This window comes from Lissotriton helveticus, chromosome 12 (genome assembly GCF_964261635.1).
Source record: "Lissotriton helveticus chromosome 12, aLisHel1.1, whole genome shotgun sequence".
Classification (NCBI taxonomy): Eukaryota; Metazoa; Chordata; class Amphibia; order Caudata; family Salamandridae; genus Lissotriton; species Lissotriton helveticus.
Genome location: NC_136073.1, coordinates 139,062,993 through 139,072,092, shown reverse-complemented (window position 1 = coordinate 139,072,092; position 9,100 = coordinate 139,062,993). Strand labels below are relative to the sequence as shown.

General features: G+C 53.0%; 1 non-coding gene across 1 annotated transcript; it reads right to left on the bottom strand.

Annotated features, from left to right (window-relative positions):
• Positions 1 to 6,061: 6,061 nt before the first annotated feature.
• On the bottom strand, positions 6,062 to 6,133 carry TRNAH-GUG (transfer RNA histidin (anticodon GUG)). The gene has a single exon. It is a non-coding gene; the product is annotated as a tRNA-His (tRNA).
• Positions 6,134 to 9,100: the final 2,967 nt, after the last annotated feature.

Below are 9,100 nucleotides of genomic sequence, written 5' to 3'. Positions count from 1 at the left end.
TTCTCGGGTGGGACCACCTTCCTGGCGCCATTGGCCTAGTTCAGGGATGTCGCCGAGCTCGGCGATGTCTTCGCGGTTGGGCTCCGATGGCCCGGACTCAAGGCCGGTTTCTTCCTCGACGGCGGGCGGCGGCGGCGCGGGCCACTCCAGCTCTTCGGTCGGGGTGGCCTTGGTCGGCACCGGGGCCCAGGCTGCCATGGATCGGGTGGTCGCGCAGACCCACTCGGGTAGTCCCAGCATCCCCAAATGCTCTCTCCACTCGACTTGGGCCCAGGGGGAACTCTCAAGGTCGTTGCCGAGGGGGCAGTCCACGGGGGCGTCGTCCCGGACGGTCACTTTTAGCATGCTCGACACCCCTCCCCACTCGAAGGGGATTCGGGCCATCTGGCACAGGGTCTAGGAATTGTCGGCGGCCAGCACGGGGCACAGCACATTTGGTAGAATCTGTTCGGGAGTCACCAAGTGGCAGCGGACGGCTGTCACACTGGCTCCAGTGTCACGGAGTGCTTTGGCCCGGCGCCCATTAATGTTGACCCACTGATGGTATTTTTGGGTGTTGCTCGGGAGTGGAGCCCTGGGGATCATGTCTCTCTCACCCAGACAGACTAGGGCCATGGCGGCTGGCTCCCACTCAGTCTGGTCCTCGTTGTAGACCTCTTCTTCTTCCTCCCCTCCTTCTCCCAGGGCTGCGGCAGCGATCTGGTGGGTCGGAGGCCCGGTGGGGCCGCGACGCTGGTTCATGGGGCAGTGGGGGTCACTGGCAAAGTGACCTGGCCGCTGGCACTTGTAGCAGGTAGCATTCGGGCGGGGCCCCAGCCGTGCTGGGGGGGCCCTCTTCTGGTCAGGGATGGCGAAGTGTTGTTCTGGGGCGACCCCCGGGTTGGACTCCGGGGCGGCGCAGGCGGGAAGTACCGGCTCCGGTTCTGGCCTCCTCCGCCGCCTCGCTGGCGGGGGTGCTCCTGTGTGTTCCGTCCGGATTCTCCTATCGGGGTCCGGGGGACCCGGGTGCTCACCCATTGATCGGCCTCGATGGCGAGTTTCCGTGGCTCGGTCAGCTTGCTGTCGAGTAGATGCTGTCTGAGCTCGACAAAGCAGTTGTTGGAGAGGTGCTCCCATACGATGAGGTCGAACAGCTGCTCGTAAGTGGTCACTTTGCTGCCCTTGATCCACCCTTCTAGCGCTCTGCTATAAAAGTTCACGTACTCCACCCACGTAGTACCGGGGATCTTTTTACAGTCTCTGAATCTCTGCCAGTACATCTCAGGGGTGAGCCCATACCGGGTGAGCAGGGCGTCCTTCATGTGATCATAGGAGGACATCACGTCGTCGGCCAGTTCCAGCAGGGTGTCTCTTCCTTCGCTGACGAATTTCCCCCACCCTTCTAGCGCTCTGCTATAAAAGTTCAGGTACTCCACCCATGTAGTACCGGGGATCTTTTTACAGTCTCTGAATCTCTGCCAGTACATCTCAGGGGTGAGCCCATACCGGGTGAGCAGGGCGTCCTTCATGTGATCATAGGAGGACATCACGTCGTCGGCCAGTTCCAGCAGGGTGTCTCTTCCTTCGCTGACGAATTTCCCCCATAAGCCGGCACCCCAATCTTTTCGGGGTATGCGGTGCGCGGTCATGGCGACTTCGTAGACCTTAAACCACTGCTGGATGTCGTCATTTTTATAGTACTCTTTGACGACATCCTTGGAAATGTGGACCTTCGTGTCGGTAGGAGGCGGGGGGGTTTCGGATCACAGCGGCGCCAGCTTCTTCGCTCTTGGCCTTGATCTCCAGTTCTTTGAGGCCACGCTCGTGCTCGAGCGTCATTTTCTTCTCTTCTAATTCTCTCTGCCTCCGTCTCTCCTCTAGGTCTCCTTGCAGCCGGAGTTGCTCAATGGCCATTTTCTTTTCTGCTAGCTGGAGTTCTCCGTCCAGCCGGAGTCGGGCGAGCTCCAACTCGTGGAGCCGGCTTCTCTCTCGTTCTCTGGCGTCTTCGCGGGAGAGGTCCGTGTCTCTGTTGGTGGTTCTTTCCTCTGCGGGGGCTGCTAAGGTTTCCTGGTGCCCGTCTGGGACCGTGTCACCTTCGGTTGGGGGTGGTGTCTCTCTGGCCTCCACCCATGTTTGCAGCGCTTCTTTAAAATCTTCTTTAGTACTTAGTCCGGTGGTAGCGATACCTAAGTCTTTGCAAAATTGTTTGAGTTCTTTATGTGTGTACTCCTCCAATAGTTCCTTCTGGAACTCTGCGGTCGTTCCAGCTTCCTTAGCACTCATGGTTGCTGTGGGTCTCTGTTAGTAGTGGGCGAGTTACTCGCTGTACGATATGCGTCGGCTCGGATCCCGTCGCCTGCCACCAATGTTAGAAAGGCGTTCCCAGGGGAGACAGAAGATGTCTGACTGACCAGCCCGAGACCCACCTCTCTTTATGGAATAGGCAGAGCGCTGTCGAGAGGCCTCCTTGACGAGGCTCCTCTCCTACAATCGTAACAGCCGAGCAATCACACCACTACAGAGGGACACCACACGAGAGTAGATTTAAGAGTCTTTATATAAAGAATAAAGGCAAGTTCTCGCAGCAATATGTACAGGGGGATCAGGGGATCCTCAAAAGTCTCAGTATCAGGGGGAAGGGGGTAGCGGGACAGTCTTGGTACCAACTGGTACTAGGATACCCTGCGCACAGCTCTCAATCCTCGAGCTGGGGGGGTGTAAGGAGCCGCGACGTCGTCAGCAGGGCTCTGAGGATGGTTCCGCGATGTCAAGCCGCGACAGCGTCAGCAGGGCTCCGAAGGTGGTTCAGCTTGGTCGAGCCGCGATAGCGTCAGCAGGGCTCCGAAGGTGGTTCAGCTTGGTCGAGCCACGACAGCGTCAGCAGGGCTCAGAAGGTGGTTCAGCTTGGTCGGGCCGCGACAGCGTCAGGAGGGCTCCGAAGGTGGTTCAACTTGGTCGAGCCGCGACAGCGTCAGGGGGGCTCAGAAGATGGTTCAGCTTGGTTGAGCCGCGTCAGCGTCAGCAGTGCTCCGAAGGTGGTTCAGCGGTGTCGGGCCGCGTCAGCAGGGCTCCGAAGGTGGTTCAGCTTGGTAGAGCCGTGACAGCGTCAGCAGGGCTCTGAAGTTGGTTCAGCTTGGTCGAGCCGTGACAGCATCAGCAGGGCTCAGAGGTTCCAGGTTCCAGGCACAAGAGTTCTTATCAGGATCAGCCGCGACGAGGTCAGCAGGGCTTCGACTCCAAGATACAACTGGCGTCCTGATCCAGGGCTGACCCAGATATAGGACTGGAGTCCTTTGATGTCCGGACCCTCGCGCCTGGGGGGCAGAGGGGCCGGGATGAAGGTGTCCAGACACCCAGCAGGTGTCGATCGATACCAGGCGTCCGGGGACGGCTGGGGGGCCATCGAAACTCCCCTCCTCCGGGATCCGTCAAGTGGCCGCTCTACCACCTGGGCTGATCTTGGTGCCTCGATGTCGGGGCTTCGCTGGGGCCGCAGCCGGGGTCGGGCCGAGGCCATGTGCTCGGGATGTGATGGGCCCAAGATGGAGTCGGGCCTGAAATGGTGGCCCGGGGTGGTGACCGGACCGGCAGAGTTGGGGCGAGCCGCGTTCGCCGGGTTCCAGGGGGGAGAGCCGGGGGTTGCCAGGGGGGGCTGCTCTCGTCGAGAGTTTGTTGAGGGTGGTGTCCGGGGGGGCGACAGTGGGTCGATGGAGGGCCGATGTCGTCCAGGGCCCGCCATGCGGGAAGGGTAGGACCACGCCGCGAGGCCGGGTCCAACAGCTATGCTATGCTGGTGAGGGTGTGTGAGGGAGAGTGAGGGTGTGTGAGGGTTAGGGGGTGTGAGGGTTAGGGGGTGTGAGGGTGAGGGTGTCTGAGGGTGAGAGGGTCGTGAGGGTGAGTGAGGGTGTGAGGGTGAGGGGGTGTGAGGGTGTAAGGGTGAGGGTGAGTGGGTGTGTGAGGGTGTGAGGCTGAGGGTGAGTGAGGAGGTATGAGGGTGTGTGAGGGGGTGTGAGGGTGAGGGTGTGTGAGGGTGAGGGAGGGTTTGTGAGGGGGTGTGAGGGGGTGAGGGTGAGGGGGGTGAGGGTTAGGGGGTGTGAGGGTGAGGGTGAGGGGATGAGGGTAAGGGTGCGTGAGGGTGAGGGGATGAGGGTAGGGGTGTGTGAGGGTGAGGGGGGTGAGGGTGAGAGGGTGTGAGGGTGAGGGTGTGTGAGGGTGAGGGTGTGTGAGGGTGAGGGTGTGAGGGTGAGTGAGGGTGAGAGGGTTGTGAGGGTGAGTGAGGGTGTGTGAGGATGAGGGGGTGAGGGTGTGAGGGTGAGGGGGCATGAGGGTGGGTGAGGGTGTGAGGGTGGGTGAGGGTGTGTGAGGGTGAGAGGATGTGATGGTGTGTGATGGTGAGGAAGTGTGAGTGTGAGGGTGACTGAGGGTGTGTGAGGGCGAGGGGGTGAGAGTAAGGGTGTGCAAGGGTGAGTGGGTGTGTGAGGTGGTATGAAGGTGTGTGAGGGTGGGTGAGGGGTATGAGGGTGAGGGTGAGTGAGGGGGTGTGAGGGTGAGTGAGGGGTGTGAGGGTGAGTGAGGGGGTGTGAGGGTGAGGGGGTGAGGGTGAGGGGGTGAGGGTGAGGGGGTATGAGGGTGAGGGTGTGAGGGTGACAGGGTGTGTCAGGGTGAGGGGGTGAGGGTAAGGGTGTGTGAGGGTGAGGGGGGTGAGGGTGAGTGGGTGTGATGGTGAGTGAGGGTGAGAGGGTTGTGAGGGTGTGAGGGTGAGTGAGGGTGTGTGAGGATGAGGGGGTGAGGGGGTGAGGGTGAGTGAGGGTGTGAGGGTGAGGGGGTGTGAGGGTGAGGGGGTGTGAGGGTGGGTGAGGGTGTGAGGTGAGTGGATGTGAGGGTGTGTGATAGTGAGGAGGGGTGACCAGAGACAGACAGAGGCCACTGGAGACAGTCAGAGAGCAGCCTAGACAGACAGAGGGCAGCTGAGAGAGGGGCGAGCAGCGACAGAGAGAGGTCACTGAAGACAGTCAGTGAGCAGTCTAAGTGTGGCAGAGAGAGAGACCGGGTCACGTCACTGGAGACAGCCAGAGAGCAGGCGAGATGCAGAGAAAGGGAAACAGCAGCAGGGACAGCGAGAGGGAGGGAGGATTGCAAGGACAGAGGGCAGCAGAGAGAGAGCGGGAGATGCAGAGACAGAGTACAGACGACAGGGAGGCGAACAGGGGGTGGAGAGCAGAGACAGAGATAGACCAGAAATATAGAGTGAGAATTTTGCAGAAAGAGAACAATTTTAACGTAACGGGATGCTTTAGCACAGAGAAATATTTATGCATTTTTTCAATATGTAGATTTAACATCATTCTATATACCGATATATTTAGTATATGAAAAGCAGAATAGATTCTGGTGTAGTCACTGACATGGTCTGCATAATTAATCCGGAGCTGAAGGGAAATAGAAGACTACACGAAGGAAGGGCGCATTGGCACTATAAGTGTGATTATGTCAGCTATGCCAGCAACATTAGCACATTCTTCAAAGTTGTGAAAAAGTGGCAGTCTCGATTTGTTCTGTTTAGGGCTCTGGGAAACGTTCGCTGTAATCTTGAAGGATGTGTATGGAATCCGTGAAAGAACAAGATTTTATTAACCAAAATCACCAAAACTAAGCTAATGTAATTAAAGCAGGGGGCGGATCCCTTTGAAGCACGGCCTCGCGGCCGTGAAAGAGGTAAACAGCAGGGATGTAATTAGGGGGGAGGAGAAGTCGCGCTGGGGTGAATGCCTGAGGCCAAGCTGCCCGTGGGAGCGAGGCTGATGGCTGTGATGTGTGCAGCAGGGGGCGGAGCGGATCCCAAGTGAAGCTGCTGGCGGCAGATGGCTTGGCAGATGTGCACGCGCTTTTAGGTCAATGCGCTTGCGCATTGAGCTTGCTTTTCACGGGCACTTCATGAAATCGCCAGTTTGGTTAAACTCTGGATAAGCCCCAATATTCTCGCAAGCGCATTGAGCGGCGAGACCTAAAAAGTCTATCTGTTGAAAATGTATATTAACAAAGAAAAGTTATTGTCCAACTGCCGTGACATTACCACCCGCAATGCCGTGACTCGGATTCGAACCGAGGTTGCTGCAGCCACAACGCAGAGTACTAACCACTATACGATCACGGCGAGCTACTTGGACTCCATAATGTACAGTTGCACCTGACTTTTATAGTGCAGATCGCCTGGCATTGCATGTGATGAGGGTCTTATTTATATGCAGAAAGGACGCCCTGTCTCGTTCTTGTGTTTGTGTTTTCAGGCAGATGCTTCACATTTCGCCTCCTTGACTGGGATGTTCACAAACCAACACACAGCCCTGCAGTCCTACTCTGTAGGGACCCCCCCTCCTTGTTAAATGTCAAGCTTCTCATCATGTGCAGTTAGTTGCAGAGTGAGAGAGAGAGATCATCGCATGTGGCTGCATTGCGAAGAGAGCTGAGCCCACTGGCTCTCCGTAGCCAATCACCCGAGCAGAGAAAAGAGAGGAGCCAGTTATAGGGAAAGAGAAACTTAGAGGATCTGAAATCGACGAGTTTTTAAGTTTTAGACAACTGGTTAAATCCTCTGCTGTCTGAGAGTTTAGTTCCACATTTATGGGCATCACATAAGGTTCAAGGATGACAAAAACGTACACGTTTGTTTTTAGGTCATCCTAGGTACTACAGAATACTGGAATCAGTGGACTCTTTTAATAGCAAGAGACAGGATTTACTTAAAAAAAAAAAATAAGTAAAGATTCTCAAAATATTTTTTACACCACCCACTTCTGCCACCGGCACTGTCCATGTGGGCAATGCTAAATGGTGCCCACCTCCCTCAAGAGGTTTTTGGGGTTACTCCGTCCAAGAAACTTTCTTAAAAATCCGCTTAAGCAGAGCATTTTAATGTCCAGGTTCATAAGATGTAAAAGGGCACTTGAGAAGTCGTCCACAACTTTAACTGTCCGTTTTGGGTGGGGCACATGAATAGATGTTTCGTGATACCAGTTAAAACAAATTATTGAAGATATGTTATGTGACAGTAATTAAGGCCTCTAAACACTCAAGCATATTTGTCAAAAGTTCCACAACTGTGGGTAGTTGACAGATAGTGTAAATATCGAACTCTGTATCATGCAACCATATTCTGCTCTGTTTCGAATATCTGATTTAATAATAATGTAATGCATGTGCCTGGAAACTCTTGCCTCTAATTTCTGCATTATGGCGATGGGTGATGTCTTGTATCTCCTGTAATAACGAAATGACATTGTTACTCAACAGTAATAAGTTATTACAGATTAGTTCTGACAGTATCATACCTTCTTCCAGCAGCCAAGGAGAATGGCATGACATGGAGCCTCATGATAGTTAAAGAACAAAAACAAAACCTGGTGCTTCCTCCTTCACCTGATTTGCGGAGTGAACAGTGACGAGTAACCCTAGGCAAAGCACTACACTATGCTCGCGTAGTTTGGGCTACTTCGCACTACGCGAATTGCATGTAACACAGTGCAAACATGCGTAGCATAGCATAGGGGTAATTTTTTGCTTGCTCGCTGTCCTCAACGTCAAGTTGTGGACTGCGAACAAGCAAAATTACATCCCGGCAATACTTTTACCTCGTTCGCGAAAAGCAATGTCAAGTTGCTGATTGCAAGCGTGGAAAATAAACCTTCCAGGGAGATTCTCAACGCGGGGAGGTCAGGTTTCTCATTGCGAGTGGTCGCATATGCTCACGACCGCTCGCGATGAGACAATACCAGTCCGCTTTGAGAAAACTGCCGCTCGAGTAAAAATCTACTCGAGCGGCAGTAAAAGACAGCTCGCACTGTGAAAGATGCTGTTTTCAATGATTGCACAGTGCGGACAAGCATCAGGCACTGTGCAATCATCGCGAACAGCGCACTACGCAGTTCACATAGTGCTACGCATAGCTCGCGTAGTGGGAAATGCACTTCGCATAGCTACACGTAGCGCTACTTCGCGTACTACGCCCAGGCTTAGCGACGAGCAGAAAGGATATATTTATGGAAATATGCATATATTTAGCACGCTTTAGGTAATTATAGAAAAGATAAAATATTGCATTTGTCTACACATTCTGAGCTGCAGCGTTTTTTAAATATGGCTTGCATTAATTGGATCATAGCATCTTATTGGAACAAATATCTAACTGAGATTTGTTTACTTATTTTACACCACAGATTCCACTTTTATTTTACATGCCTGAAAGTATCTCATATCTTCAATATGAAAGAAAAGACAAATAATTTCAGCTGTTTTTGAGAAGGGTAACGGTATGACCATTTATTATAAGGTATTAAACACCCTGCGCCACATATTATATTGGACTTGATCCTCTATAAGGTCAAGGAATCATGGGTGGCTTGTAATATTATTATAATGTATTGTAGGGGCTACTTTATCCCATACATGTGTAAAATTATGAATAAAATAGTCAACACACTGTTCCATATCATCAGAAATACTTGTGCCTGTTCATACTTACTTTACACACCAGTGTATTTTTATGTGTAAGGTATTATTAAAGCACACAGATAATAAAGCTTCTTGGTACTAACCTGAACCCCTAGATCACTGAAACAATAGAGTACGTTTTATGCAATCTTAAACAGTAAGGGTGTAAGTTCATTTTTTAACCGAGCCAGGGAAGGTTGATTGTGGTTTTCGACTGGCAATAACATCCTTGTGAAAGAAGTGGCCCATTTAGGATCACCTGGGTCACTCGCGACCACTTTCTCGGCCTTCCCAATACCAAATGAAGAGTCGGTCATACAGTAGAGATTACAAACCAATATATGTTTACTTAGGTACACTCAAGCAGAGTCCGGTCTGCCCAGCCACTTAGGGGTGCTACAGAAGGACAGCCATCAGTAAGTATAGAGATAAGATACATTATGCACAATTCAGAACCAACAAAAGCACGGCAACTATGGATTTTTCCACTAGGGTGCAGCTAAAACAGAGAAACAGTAGGATAAGTTTCAATTCTAAGACTGGGTATACATTATCATTCTGCCCATGCCCACCACTAGGTTGGTGGGAAAGGGCCTCTATCTAGTGGGAAAGGTATGCGCTAACAAGAACAGTG